Below are 14,565 nucleotides of genomic sequence, written 5' to 3'. Positions count from 1 at the left end.
TTACCACAAAGGCACTGGATGCTATACAGAGTGTGGTAAGATTACATGGCAAAAGTGGCTGTCCTTGATGATATTGGTGCCTGGGCACACTTTCGACAAAGACGTATGGCTGTGATTTTCCTACCTTGAGCCTGAAAGAGAAGTCAGGATTTAATTTTATGTCAGTGCCCGGAGGCTCTTTATTTCTTGCCTTTGCTCTTTATTGCTCCCACACTGCAAAAACATACACCGAACTGAAGTCTCCAATAATACAGTCTATGGAAATCACAAGTGCAAGGTCACACAGTGCTTGTATTGGCCCCTGAAGTCCAACTTGGGCACTGCTATAAAAGCAGAGCCTCTTCTGCCATTGACTCTTCTCTCTTCCACTGCTGTTGGCCTGGGAACACTAGAGCACTTACTGGACTACAGAGCTTTTCTTCCAGATACTTGATGAACAGAACAGTATTTTCCAAAGGGGCTGCTTGATCTTCACCTGGAGTCAGCAGACACTGTCAGTGATCAGCATTTCCAATATGAGGCCTGAAGTTAATAGAGAGCCGTGCTCCGGCTCCTGAAGGTTGATATGCAAGGGCTTTGTTAGGTCAGTGGCAGAATTATATTCCAGAATCAGACGTGTCTTTAATCTTTTCAGAAGATTTGGGTTTCTGTGGGATAGGAAAGGCAGGCAAGCAGAAGGAGCTCATCCCTTTTCCTCTCTTCATGCTGCTCCGTGCCCCTGTGTCAGGAAATGCAGATAATCCACCTCCCGTGGGATGCAAGCATTGGCAGAGTACTGTGCTAGCAACAAGTTGCCTGCAGCCCATGGGTTGGATACTCTTATTTTAGTCTTTGAATGAACCTGCATCTTTCTGAACTTTAGTTCTGCTGCGTGATACTGGTGGTAGATCTTAAAATATGTGCTGGATCAGACAGCCTAGTGTTTCTTTGTTTGCAGGGGTTTGTTTTGTGACGGTTGTACAGTGACAGATGAAATGGGCATTTGTTTTTCAGTTTGAGGTAGCTAATGGATTTCGGAGCTCTTTGCTGTTGTAATTTTTTGCCTAATTATTTTCTCCCTGTAACTGTATGCCTTCACTTCTAGGATTTACTCTTACATTCCCATGTAGTTAGATTGATGCAGATTCTGTGCACTTCCGCAAAGTGACTTTCTGTTCAATAGAAATCAGGGATGCAGAGAAGACAGAGGCTGCAAGAGGATTATTTTCATCTGACACTTGAAATGTAATTTCCAACCTGCTTTTGGAAAAAATGACATCCCAGTCTCAGAAAGTGGGTAACGTATCATTTTATGTGGATAATCATTTGAAATTGCTGGGCAGCTGACTAATGAGAGTGACAAACAAGCTGTACATGAGTCAAATTTCTGACTCTGTTTTACGAAGGCGTTTTTTGCACTTGCACCAATTTATAACCGATGTGTTTTGTGAAATCCTTGATTTGGTAAGGCATGCAGAAAGGTTCTTGTAGGTCGTCACCACATCTAACATTAGTGTGGTATCCAGTTTCTGTAAATATTGATTTCTCCTTAAACAGGTTGTCTTTAACTTGTTTTTAATTAGTAATGGCAGATGTTCAGCTGGAAGAACATCTCGGGATCATTATTCTAATAATGTCCTATTAGCTTTTAAACCTTCCTCTTAGTGTAAATCTGTAATTAGAGAGCTCTGTCTATCTGCTGTATCCTACTACAAATTTTATCTGAAAGCCAATATACTGGGATGCCAAAAAGCTGCAGGGGCTGTAAATTGTGTCGGATGACTCTGTGTTTCAGATAATTGCACTCTGAGGACAAAGCAGAGTAACACAGCGGAGCTGCAGAAGCAGCCCCTACCTTCTCTGAGTCCGTAGGAAGACGGTCCCGTGTGATTTGAAAAGGCTACCTTGAAAGCAAGGAAGGACTGCAGAAGTGAAGCAGTGACTGTAGGCACCGTATCGTAAAGATGCAAACAGAACCAGGTACCACAAAGCCCTTGAGGTTGGTAGTGGTATCCCCTGAAGCCCCGTCCTCTCCTCCCTGCTTGGAGAGGGAGGTTGCAGGGGACAGTTTGATGTTGGGGTAGTTGTGTTTCCTGGGAGGGCAGGGAGGGGAATCCCTCTGGCTGAGACGGTTGTCCTCTGAGTTTGGCTAAGGATCCCTGAGACTTTAGAGATCTGAGGCTTTGCGTCAGTCCCTGGCTACATGACTACTCCAGTGCGTGGTGGGTATCGGAGGAGGCTTTCCCTCTGCTGGAAGATTTTTGCTTTGTGTGTGCATTTAGATGACGATTTTTTCCCCTAGGTCATTGTTTTGCTGCTTCACACGTGTTCGTGGCTCAATTCCCGACACTGGTGTTGACTCAGCATTTCTTTAAAGCAATTTTATATCAGTGCAACTGCAGTGACTCACAGTAAGCCATACCACCAGCAGAATGGTGTAAAACAGCATGGAATCGGACCATGACTGTGCCTGTGTGTGTGTACGTGTAGAATTTATCTTGTTCAGTTGTTATACCCTTTTAACCTGTCTCTTACAAACAAAAAACAACCTGTTTCATTCACTGCCCTCTGGTGGGATATTCACTCTTCCTGATGTGTAACCTTCTCACATCCAAATATAGCATCCATTTCATCTGTTGATCCCAAAGGAGAAGTTAATATCATTATTTGCACACTGTGAAAAACAGATGTGCAGACTTCGTTAGTCGCCTACAGTAACATCAGCAACTTGCAGGCCTTTGATGATCCCCAGGGACTGAGGAATAGCATGGCAGTCCCCTGGCTCCTGCCCCTTCTGCCAGGAGAGGTGCTGCTCAGTTTATTACTCCTGAAACACTAATCCTATTCACATTTTCCATCACAAAAGAAAACGTGAGTTCTTCCATCATGGCATATGTTAGAAGGGTATATGTGATTGTGTCTATATATTTAATTTTTCCTTAGAGAATGCAGTGTCTTTAAACTCCTTCAGTATTGAGTCTTAATCATGTATCCACACCAAAATAAAAATGACATGCTAAAAGCTCACTCCAACTTTCCAGCCTTCTAAAGTCAAACCTAGGGTGGCATAAATCTGCCCTGCTATCTGTAAAAAGAGTTATTTCTATTCTAGCAGTTACATATTCTTTTTGACTTCCTATTTGCGAAGATTTCCTTCCTTGCTGTCTTCCCGTCATGATCACCGTTTCTTTCTTTTCTTTTCCTGAGGGCAGAATGCTTAGTTACTGGTGCAATTTTAAATAAATAAATAATGCTCTAATGTATCAGTCAGACTCTCTTCTGGATCACTCTTGAGAAGTCACTCCCTACTTACCGGGCACGTTGAAGTTAGCAGACAGAGTCTGCTGACCTGTTTCTCCTCTTAGTTATCCTAGTGTAAAGCAGAAGTAATGTTGTTTCTATCAGAATTTCAGACTCAAATCTCAGTCACCTGCCTTTGATAAAGTACTGTCTGCTTATGCTAATTAGATATCTGATCAAATGGAGTTAACAGGCAGTCGATTTTATATTGACGTAAGATGAGAATCAGATCCATATCTTTCTTTACATTTCTTTTACAAGAGAAAGATAACCTAGTACTTTTGAAAACCAGAAGGTCTTTTGGTAGTGATAGCTTACAAATTGCCATAATAATATCCATGCTGATATGTCTCTGCTCCCTCTCAGGGCACCTTGCTGTTTTACTTGGAGACTATCTTGTGTGTGACCTCTCACTTTTTTAGGGAAGAAACTGTTAGGGATCCTTTTTAATTACATTGTATTTCTCAGCGTGTTAAGTTCATTCTTTCATTCAGCCTGTGCTTGAAGCATATCCTGCCTGATATGACTAAGCTGTTGACTCACTTTTATGGCTGTAATAAAACTAGATCTAATGACCAATGTCTGGATATCAACCACCAACAGCATTTGCAAAAAAATCCAGATAGTTCCTTCTCAAGGTTCTGTTTCTTGGGTATAACTTGCTTTAAAATACCTAGTGAACATTGCCTAGTTGAAATCACAGTTTTGTTTTCTTCTTTTCTGGAGATTATCCGCTTGGTCTTAGACTTATCCTAAGCCCTCCAGTTGAGAAAGCTTCAAAGAGCGTTCTTTCGGAATCCGTCTCAGCAACCGTTAGCTCTGATAACTGCGCTCAAAGACTCACTGTCGGCAGTTAGGCTTTTGCTGGGCCATAGGGATTTCATAATTTCATGGATCAGCATCTTGCCTCAATTTCACCATCAGTTTGGTGTAATTTGGGTACCTCTCAGCCCCTGCTGTCCTCTCAAGTGGGCTATTCCTGGTGATTCCAACCTCTCCGTGCCACATGGGATGAGGAAGGGTAAACTTCTAGCTTCTGTTTGCAGGTCGACCTCCATGAGTTTCCTGTTCTGCAGATCTGAAACTTTCTATGATTTTAAATAATATTCAGCAAATACTTTGGGCTAGAAGATTAGAGACATTTGCTTTGGAGAAGTTGAATTATCTTTCTCAAACATCCTCGCTTTTGCTTTGATACAGTGCTTGCATTCCAGAATTGAGCTGTTATTAAAAAAAAGTAAATTAAACAAAGAAGATAAATGGAACAATACAAGATGATTCAAAAAAACGTGGACGGTGCAGAGGTTTTGATTTGTCAAACTAAAAAACCCATTATATGCACAACTTTTAATTTGGAGACCTGGCTGGGAAGTTTTTGATCTTTTGAGGATGAATGCTGCAGGCAAAGCTGCCCTGAAAAAGTAAATTCAAACATGCTGTATGGGGTTGTGATCTTAGTACCACAGGAGAAAAAAATCAGCTCTTCTCCAGATCTGGCCTCGTCTTTCTTAAAGAGAGCAGAGATTTTTTTGGCATGTATACATAGATGAGTACTGCATGCAGCTTCATTTGCTTTAGCTCTCTCATCTTCCCACAAACTGAGCTAATGTGAATGCCTTACCGTCCTAGGTCTGGCCAGCGGGGTGTTAAAATGCACATCTAAAGCCTTTCCTCTCTTGCTCCCCATGTGTGCACAGAGAGGAAGGTCCTTGGGGCAGGGTCTGCTTCTCCTTGTGTACAGTGCCCAGTGCCGGCGAGGCACTTCAAACCTTGGAGGTGTTGACTCGTGGCATTATTCATATTAATAAAATAATGGGAATGTTCCCAGTGCCTATACTGGTGCACGTTGCTCCAACTCTTAGCCCAGGCTGTCAGGAAATATTTGACAGCAGAGGAAACCATCCACATACTAAGCCTGTTTGGAGAAGGATGCTTGTCCTGTATCTGCAGTATTTCATGTGAGAGCTCTACCTTTGAGCTTCATGAAAGGAAAACAATGCCTGAGAGACAAACAGCCTCTTGGAAGTTCGGGAGAAGAAACCGCACCTCACTTTCCTCTGATAAAGTGAGCAATGACTCTGACCAGAAGTTTGAGGCCCCGATCCCTCTTTCTGTGCATCTGTGGTTCCTTTTTGATTTCACTGGCGGCACCGAGAAGGTGGCCCTGGGCCCTGCCAGCGCCTGTCCGCGCTGAGCGTTGCTCAGGCCGAACCTGCCTTTGGGCCGAGGCGTGCCGCAGCCGAGGCTTCAGTTCCTGCGTTACCTCTGTCGGCAATTCTGCATGGGACACCTAAGGATGTCTTCTGACCTTCGTTATTTCTGCAGCTCCTACAGGGTCCGGATTCCCTGGAGAAAACGCACACTTTGCAGTGTAGCTCAATGAGAAGTTTTTATGCTCGGCTGTAAGCAGAAGTACTGGCTTTTGATAAGTGGTTGAGTGGTTTTAAACAATGAAAAATTAAAACAATCATTCAATTAAATGCGAGCAGATGCCCTGAAGTGAACCGGTGTGGCTAACTTTACAGTTTTATTGATGATAAGGATTGGAAGTATTTGATCATTCTTATTTCATGACTGTCTCTCTCTTAATATTATCCTTTTTTATAGCTGAGGTGCTTTTAAAGCTGGAGATAAATTTTTGCAGCAGCAATACATTTTCCAAAAAAAATGCAAATCTCTGGGTACAGATTATTTAGAGTATACTAAGCCAGAGGGGGTCTTACTGAGTTTTTACTTGGAGCAAGATTTTAGAAGATATTTACGTGTCTATGGAAGAGACTGGCAACTGGGATTTTCAGAATCACTTAGGCAACAGCCCCCCGTAAGTATGTTCGAAAGCTGGCCCCTGTATCATATGGAGACACAAATCACTACTAACAGCACAGCCTCAGCCTCTTTGCTCCCCTGAGGGCAGGAGCTGCTCCATCTTAGCACCTGCAGGGACTAGCATTGCATGAAAACAGGATCTAAAGCAGTTTGAAAGAAAAATGCCCTTTTTGAAATAAATAAACATTTTATTTGCTTATTTTTGGTAAAAATTGAAAACTTAGCCCTTAGCATGAGCCTTCTCCCCAACCTCTTTGAATGTGATATGTTAACTGATGCCCAAATATTTCTTGAAGGTTTGGGTTTTTTATTTTGTTTTGTTTTTAAACTCTGGAAGCTTTCCAAGTCCTTATCTGTGGATATGTAGTAGAGCAGTTAAAGGAAGATGATGGGGAGAAAAGGAGGCAGCTCAAGCCTGGGAATCGTTCACGTTGTTGCATTCAGAACAGGGAAGAGGGAACATATTCCTCTGCTCTGAATATTAGTGTAAAAGCAGCTTGGCAAAGAATTCCCGAGCGTCGGAAACTGCCTTATTTCATTACCCAGTGAAGTGGAAACAACTGCAAAGTCTATACTTTTGAACGAGGTGATTTTGTCAATTTAATTTTTACCAGCTCCACTATAGACCCATTTCACCTCTCTTCCTTCCCTTCCTCCGCTCCTCCATTCCGCGTTCCTCCAGGCCGTTGGAGCAGTGGAGCTAAGCAGGTCCACCTCCCCGAGCAGTCCCTGGAGCGTGGCAGCTCTGCAGCACGCTCGCAGGCACGCTCGTCCCTAGGGTCATGCCCACCTGCCTGCCCAGGGAGCGCAGGGGTCGCTGAGCGACGCATACTGGAAGTACTTGTGTCAAGGTCAATATGCAAAGTGCCTCGGGGACGCGTGGGGCTATGTCCGAAGCATCAGAGGGCAGCGGAGCAGGCTCTTTGCTGCCAGGTGACATTTCTTAAAAGCAGTTTGTCTTGTCACTGGATTTGACTTCTGCTCCATAGTGTCGTTTCGTTTAGCGTATTCTCATCGTTGCTCTTTCTGCATATACTGTACTATTTCTGCTGCATTTCTGGATGACCAGGCAGTAGCTTCACCCCCATCGCAACTGAAGAAGGTGGTGCAAGCGCTGAAAAGCAGGAATAGTGCAAATAATGACTTGGAAAGGTGAAGCGTGGTTTACCTCATTACAGTAAACTAATTAAAGCCAGATTCAAATCTTATCCTTGGGGCTACACATTGATACCTGGTGATAATCATGCTAAGTACACATAAGTCAATGGCAAATAAAAGTCCCTTTTCATATTAATATAGCAGAATGAGCTTTATGCCTTCCTTTCATGTTTCCAAGAGCGGCTATTAACGATTTGTGGGAAAACAATGTTCTAATGCTTCTACGTGTCCTTTCGCAGCAGCGCACCGCAGCGTGGGGTCAGGGAGGAAACGCACAGATCTGGGCAAGTATTTGGTGTTCGGGAGGCGAAGCCTATAGGGCCGCTGCTTGCTAAAGGGACACTCAGGCTTTACTTCCCTCTGAAGCTACCTCACCCACCAAAATGCCCTGAGCGGCTTCCTCGAACTAGACTGTCCCTAAGTGGCCTGCAGTCCCCTTCACTAGATGAGGCGATGATTATGGAAAGCTGAAGAGATTTCCCAATCCCTTCCATGCTTTTGTGCCTTCTTTTCCCTGATCCAATACCACAAAGATGCCAGAGATGCTTCAACAAGTTCTCTGCGCAAGTTGCACTGTTTTCAGGGCAGAAATTACTCTTGATGCCTCTTTCTCTCTCTTTGATTTCAGTGGAGTTGTATTTTGAGTTGAACCGATCTCTAATTATCTTTGTGTCCACACTGCAACATTTGTGGCTTTGGATCCCAAAGGGATGTTCTAATCGGGGATGCAATTGCTCATTATTTAGCAGTAATCAACTAGACATAACCCACCTGACTGTACAAGCGTAGAAAAATAAATGAGATCCTGAATGCCAGCAAAGCCAGCCAGCAGGCTGCATTTTTCAGAGCTGTGCGGCGTGTGAAACGCGGTTCTAGTCTGAGCAAAAAGAGCAGCCTGAGAAGCTCTTGCATGCCCGGAAGTGTCATTTCAAAGGTACTGCTGATATTACTGGCTTCTTCTTAGCAACTGCACATTACAGTGTCCAAAATCTCAATGGTGAGTTGAAAGAGGAGAGATGATAACTTCAAAGCGGGAGGCATCAGCGCCAGTTTGAAAACTCCATGAGAAGGATCATATACGATAGTCCAGTCATCTAGGGCCAAATTATCAGCCCTGTAGCCATCTCTCACAGCTAAGCTGGATTCTTATCAGATGGCAGCAAGGAATCTGCCTTTTTGTGTGCCTGCCGAGCGTTGGCAAGGGCTGGTGCGTGGCAGCTCTGGCCCTGCCTTGTCCTTGCCTGGTGTGGAGTCACCAGGGCTCTGAAAAACCAGCTTAGCTGATAGCAGACCTTGAGCTGCTCTGATCCATGCCAAGCCAGAGGAAAATAAACTAGCACACTGAGGAGCTATAATGTTAGTGCAAGCAGGGATCAGGGCTGACTGCTGTGGACTTACAGGAGGGATTGCTTTGGCCTCATGATCTTCTCTACTAAGTTGCATATAACACTCAGTGCATGTTGCAGACCAGCAAATCCTGAAGGAACTCCTGTGAAGACTATTTACATGCAGATAAACTGGGAGTCCCTTGCTCTGTCCACTAGATATATTCCCAAGAGATCTGTTTTGCATAGATAATTCTTTCATTAGCCTTTCTCATAGAAACGTGATAAAATCATAGATGACATGATGCATGTCATACTGACATGCAGGGTCAGATCCCAAATGACTGGGATACAGAACTATTTGGGGAATCATAAGGGAATGTTATTAAAATCCTTTGGGATCTGATCCTGCAAGGAACTGAAAGGCTCCTTTAAGGCAAAATGAAAAAGTCAACGTGAAATGTAGAGTCTGAAATTAAACATTCCAATTTGGTTTTGAAACCTTAAACAATTCTTTTTAAAACATCAATCAGAATTTTGATTTTGACAGAACATTTTCTCATAGAAAATTACTCAGTATAAAATTGTTCAACAAATTCAAGTAGGAGTGCTTTGTTTGAAAAATTCCTTTCAGCGATACCTAAAGCAGAAATATACCTACATCTTGGTTAAATGGGCACAGTATGATGTTCATGATAGGACGGAGAGATCATCTGTTATATATATTCAACTTATTTTATCAAGGGCTCTTAAAACGGAAGGACTATGCATTAAAGAAAGTCTGTGGAACTTGCTTGATGAAAAAAAGCAGCATACGTGAAGTGGAAGCGTGCCTTCATCCCAACAAAGATTAATTGTCAAAAAGAGCAGCAGTAGTAAACTACCTCACGATAAATTGGGAACTTCTAAAAATGCTATGTGAAGAGATTGAATGTTAAGAAAATTGCCAAATGGCAGAGAGTGAAAATTTACAGTGGAGAGAAGGTGAGCATCGCAGAGTGCACAAAGCGTAAAGCAGTACTCTTTTTCTGAGCAGAAATACTTCAGTCAAATAAACTTAGAAACATCACTTGTCTGAGACAGAATCTGAAGAGGCTATAAGGAAGAATCATTTCAAAATGATTCCAAACCACAGGGGAGTATAGATCTACCTTGAGATATATAAGCCCAGAGACACTGGCTTGGACTCATATTTTTGTGGATATTTTTGTGCGTGTTTTCATGGTGTCCCATACTTTTCCCCCTTTTTTGGAATGGTGACACTAATTTCTGTTGACACAAAGCAGAAGGTTTTGTCACTAAAAATGAATCCACATCAGAAGGTGTTCCCTGGCTTAAGTATATGGGAATTTTGCAGAGATCTGGATTAATAAAGATTTCTTTAGTTCAAATTTGACCATGCTACAGACCAACCTGTGTCCCTAAGTATTTCTAGTTGTTCTGAAAAAAGTTCTGTAAAAGTGAAAAGATAAGTTACCAAGGAAGGAAACATTGTGGTGTCTTGTGAGAAGTGAGGTAACAGCAAAGTCCCAAACCTTTCTCATCTGTATGATGTCGTATATATAATTAACAGGAATGATGAAGAGACTGGAGGCAGAATCCTCTTGAGCGGAGCCTAAGGTGAAATGATCTCTGTGTACTTATTGAATCTAATAATTTACATCTCATTGAATCCAATCAAGTTAGCAGTTTATCACATTAAGATTGCATTAAGCTGGCTGTCTCCAGCATGGCTGAATTATTGCTGGAAGGGACCCTGCAGCTCTCTGTCTGGGGCTTTTATACACCCCAAGTAAAGAGTAAAACTTTGTCTGGGACTTGTGCAGCTAGAAGAAAAAAAGTCTTTGGAGTAGCCAAGTTGCCTGACATTGTTCAATGTCCCGTTTGCTAGTGATGGAAGAAAGCTGTGAACCATCAGAAAGAGCACAGCTCCACACTTTCATCTGGCTTTCACTCCGTCACCACAATGTCACTCAGATCAGTAGGATGGTTTCTAATTTTCATCCTTGCAGGTGAGGTTTGGTCAAGTGCCTTAAATGTGGCTGCTGTGGTTTGATGATAGTAGGCTCTTGTTAGCCAGGCATGCAGGTGGATGACAGCAACTGTGTTTGTATAATGCCACTTTGATGTGTCAAATTGAGATATGGACGATATATTTGTTAGCAGAATATTTTGGAATTAAAAACCTTAAATTGATCAACTGCAATCAGAAAGAAAAGAAATAGAGTGTCTGGTTTCCAAGTGATTAAGAAATAGCCCACTGGTCAAAGAGAAACGTACAGCAAGAGAAAGGGACAGAGTTGATCTTAACTTTGAGAATTGGGAGTTAGAAAACAAGATATTTTGTGCAGCAGTTACAACACACCTGATCCCCAGCTATTTTTGCAACAAACTCTTGTTTTTGAGGCAAAACAAAATTACTGTGTTCCTTTTTTTCTTCTGTAAGTACTAGGCCTGTAGAATGGAACAAGCTTGAAAAGAATCCGGTTCTACAGAAATGACTGTGATGCCATGCAGACTTTTACAGAGAATTCTGTGTTTACACTGGGATTCTATCAGACGGTTTTACAATTCCGTAGAAAGATTATTGTTATTTCTTTGAGAAATTCGTGCAAATGAATAAACAAATGCCTAATTCCTGCAGGCGCTGCCAGTAATTAAGTGTGTATAGGGCAAAGTTTATGATGCAACACGTTGAAGGGTAGATGTAGGGTAGCAAAGCTGGGTGTGTGCAAATGAGACTTAGAGCATTTTCTCCTGACCTCCTGTTTTTTCTGTCTGGTGCAAGGATTGTCTCCTATAGAATCAATACCATCTAACCTTATGGAACTGCTGGTGCTGTCTTGACCTCATCACTGTAACAGTACAGTTATTGCCACTCCTGTTGCCTCCAAGGGAGGCTGAGCCATGCATTTCACAAATTCCGCTTCAGATCAATTTTTTTCCACACTATTCCCTATTTTACTTAGAAGGGAGATGTGTTCCTTCAGAGCTGAAACCTGTACGTTTCAACCAGAAAATACCATCCATAGCTTACAGGTCTAAAGACGAACGTCTACATTGGAAGTAGACTTTTATATAGCTTTTTTTCTGGATTGTGGCTGCTCATTGAATAATGTCATAAAGTTCATTGGTCTGATTCTCTGTTTTCTCTCTGCTGTGCCATTTTCTTCCTGCTTTGCAGGCCACTCACATTCTGCTGAGTAGTGTGCAGAGAAGGGTTTTTAATATTTTTTTAAAACAGCTTGCGGGCAGTTGGTCTAAGATTACAAAGAACCTGCAAATTGGTTGTCATTATTTGAACATCAGATAGTGAATTTCTGCCCTATGGCTAGGGCCAAATAAATATGATTTTTTCTTGAAAATGGTTTTATAATAATTTGAACATGTGCTGCAGAGGAGGGAAGGTCTTCATCTCACTTCATCTCTCATTAGGACTTAGCCTAGTGCAATGGCTTGGGAGTCATGGGGGAAGACAGCTCAATTTCTTTCAAACACTTGGTGTTATTTCTCTTAGGGCTTGCAGTAGCTGTAACGCAATTAGATTTGTTTCGGACTGGCTAGATAAAAGAGGATTCCACAAAGGCTAAATAAAAATTCAGGTATTCCTAAAATGCTAATTCTGAGATTTGGAAAGACGTTTAAATATATACTGTATTTTCAGAAAGGATTTTTGGTAATTCCCCATTTCAGGACTGGAGCTATTAGCAGTCAATGGAGTTGCCTTTTAATAGTGTCTCACTATTCATGTCCCCGCTTAGCCCAATGTGAGTAATTAAGGAGCATGCTATATCTGACCACTTTTTCCACAGCTCTCTGGACAACCTTCCTTTCAGATCCTGCAAACCTTAAATCAGCTGTATTTTCTTCTCAACTGACATCATATTTGCAATCAAGTAACGCTATTCGATCTTGCGAGGACCTTTCAGGCTTTCCAAAGAGTGCACGCCTGTTTTAACTCAGCCAAATTTTGGTGCAGAACCTGGGCCTCAGGGACATGCATATATTGAAGCTTGGCTAGTTTAACAAGGGTGACTTTAAACTACAAATGTGTTCCAGTAATTGTAAGATGGTGAGCTCTGAAGGAAAACTGGAAGGGACTAGCTTATATCTGACCATGGCACCTTTCCTTGGCCACTGTTTACATGCTTCAGAGACAGCATTAACCCGCTGATGTTTTGCAAAAGAGACGCATCAAGTAGCCGTATTAGTCTTGGAGTACTCCACACATTTCGTTTTCTGGGTCGTTTGCCAAGTTTGTGGTGAGTACTGAGTGCTAGAAAGAACACCTTAGAAACAAAGCAGAGTAAAGAACCAGCAAACTGTTGCCTCTACGGTCTGTTCAAAGATAAGCAGGAGTTGTATTTGCTAAACTTTCCGGAAGGCCAATGGTTCAACAGGAACATGGGGTCCGCTTCGATAAAATACAATTTCAGTCTTGGAAACATGTTAAAACTTTGGCTTGCTCTCTGTTTTTGAGATGATCTTGCCCTTAGCCATGGACTACAGTAAAGGTGACACTAAGAAGCATCTCAGCAGAGATCATCCAAGACGGGGGATCCAGCTGTGCTCCTGCAGAGCCCAGGTCCTCCCTTGTTTGTTGCTGTGCCAGGACAGCAGCTCTCTCTGGATGGGACAAGCCAGCCTCACTCTGTTCCCTTCAAGGTCCAAGAGATGCTTGCGGGAGCAGAGCCAAGGCAGCTCTGCTGAAAAGCCCACCGGAAAGCCCAGGTTCAGGAAAGTGCTCCAGCAGACGCTAAGGCAGCAGGACTGCTGAACCGGCTTGTGCTCTCCTGAAAGAGGCTGCCTGTCCGAAGGTGGGAAAGCACCTTGCTCTTGCTGCTCAATTACGCTTTACAGCACCTCTGTGCTGACCGTACAAACTACCGACTTAAGTGGCGAGAAACTGCTCACATCTTTTGAGATGTTTTTCAGGATTATTCTGTCCTGATGGATACCTGCGAGCCCTGCCACTGAGCCAGCCTGCCTCCCCCCTGCCCCGTGTCAGGGACTGGCCAGCTCCTTGTGGAGAGCAATGTAAAATGCTATTCCAGCAAAGGGAGTTTTGTTACTTCTTCCCCAGATCTTATTGGGTTTTTTTATTTGCATTCACTTTTATGAGTTTAATAAACATGTCTGATTAAAAAAAAAAAAAGGTATCTTCTCAGCCTTGCAAATTGGATTTTCCCTCTAGTCCAAATGCAGCAGCCTTTTAAAACTGATCTCCAGCAGAAATCACTGAAACAACACTTGAGCATTTTATATTATTTCACTGTGAGGAATATGTAGATGATTTGGAATACAGCCACTGTATTAATTTTACTTATTATTGTATAAACCCAGTGAAACAAAATAGAAAGAGCAAAAGTAGGAGAGTAAAATCATTATTACCTACGTGATGTCTTCTTAAAGTCTTTTCTCTCCAGCTGCTCCTTGGCCAAATCTCAAGACATACTGACTCCATTCACTATTGCATTAAATATCTTCTGTGACGGTAAAAGTCAGACTTAAAAACAGCTAGTTTTAGTAATGGAGATAGCAGTGGGAAGGCTCACACAACCAGGTGGGAACCAGGTTATGGTGCAGGAAAAGAGACTCCATTAAAGAAGGGGAAAGGTTCTCTTTTATTTCTCTGAAGTGTAAAAATGAGTCTGAATTACAAGGAGGAAGTCCATCCTCTCTTAGGGATATAAAGAAGACATCATTACCATTTGGGTCACAAGAAGCAAGGAAAGGGCTATATTTAGTGCCTCTGTGAGACCTGTGGAAGATTAATGATTCCTAGGAAAAAGCTGGCACTTGGGTTAGGGCACCCTTCACCAAAGGGGCCAGCTGTGACCCTCCTTCTCTGTGGCTGCTCTCCTTGCCCGGTGCCTGCCCCAGATGACAGGAGTGACCGCTGGGCTGCTGATCAGGCTGCCCTGCAGGATGGTCAGTAAGGCCCAGTTGTTAGAAGAACGGGCAGCTTTATTCCTCT

General features: G+C 42.7%; 1 long non-coding RNA gene across 3 annotated transcripts in view; it reads left to right on the top strand.

Moving 5' to 3' along the window:
• The window catches only part of LOC138061078 (uncharacterized), a 45,776-nt gene that overhangs the window by 8,450 nt on the left and 22,761 nt on the right, over nt 1-14,565 (top strand). The window lies entirely within an intron of this gene.

The sequence above is a fragment of the Struthio camelus genome, chromosome 15 (assembly GCF_040807025.1).
Source record: "Struthio camelus isolate bStrCam1 chromosome 15, bStrCam1.hap1, whole genome shotgun sequence".
Taxonomy (NCBI): Eukaryota; Metazoa; Chordata; class Aves; order Struthioniformes; family Struthionidae; genus Struthio; species Struthio camelus.
This window is presented reverse-complemented; position numbering and strand designations above follow the sequence as displayed.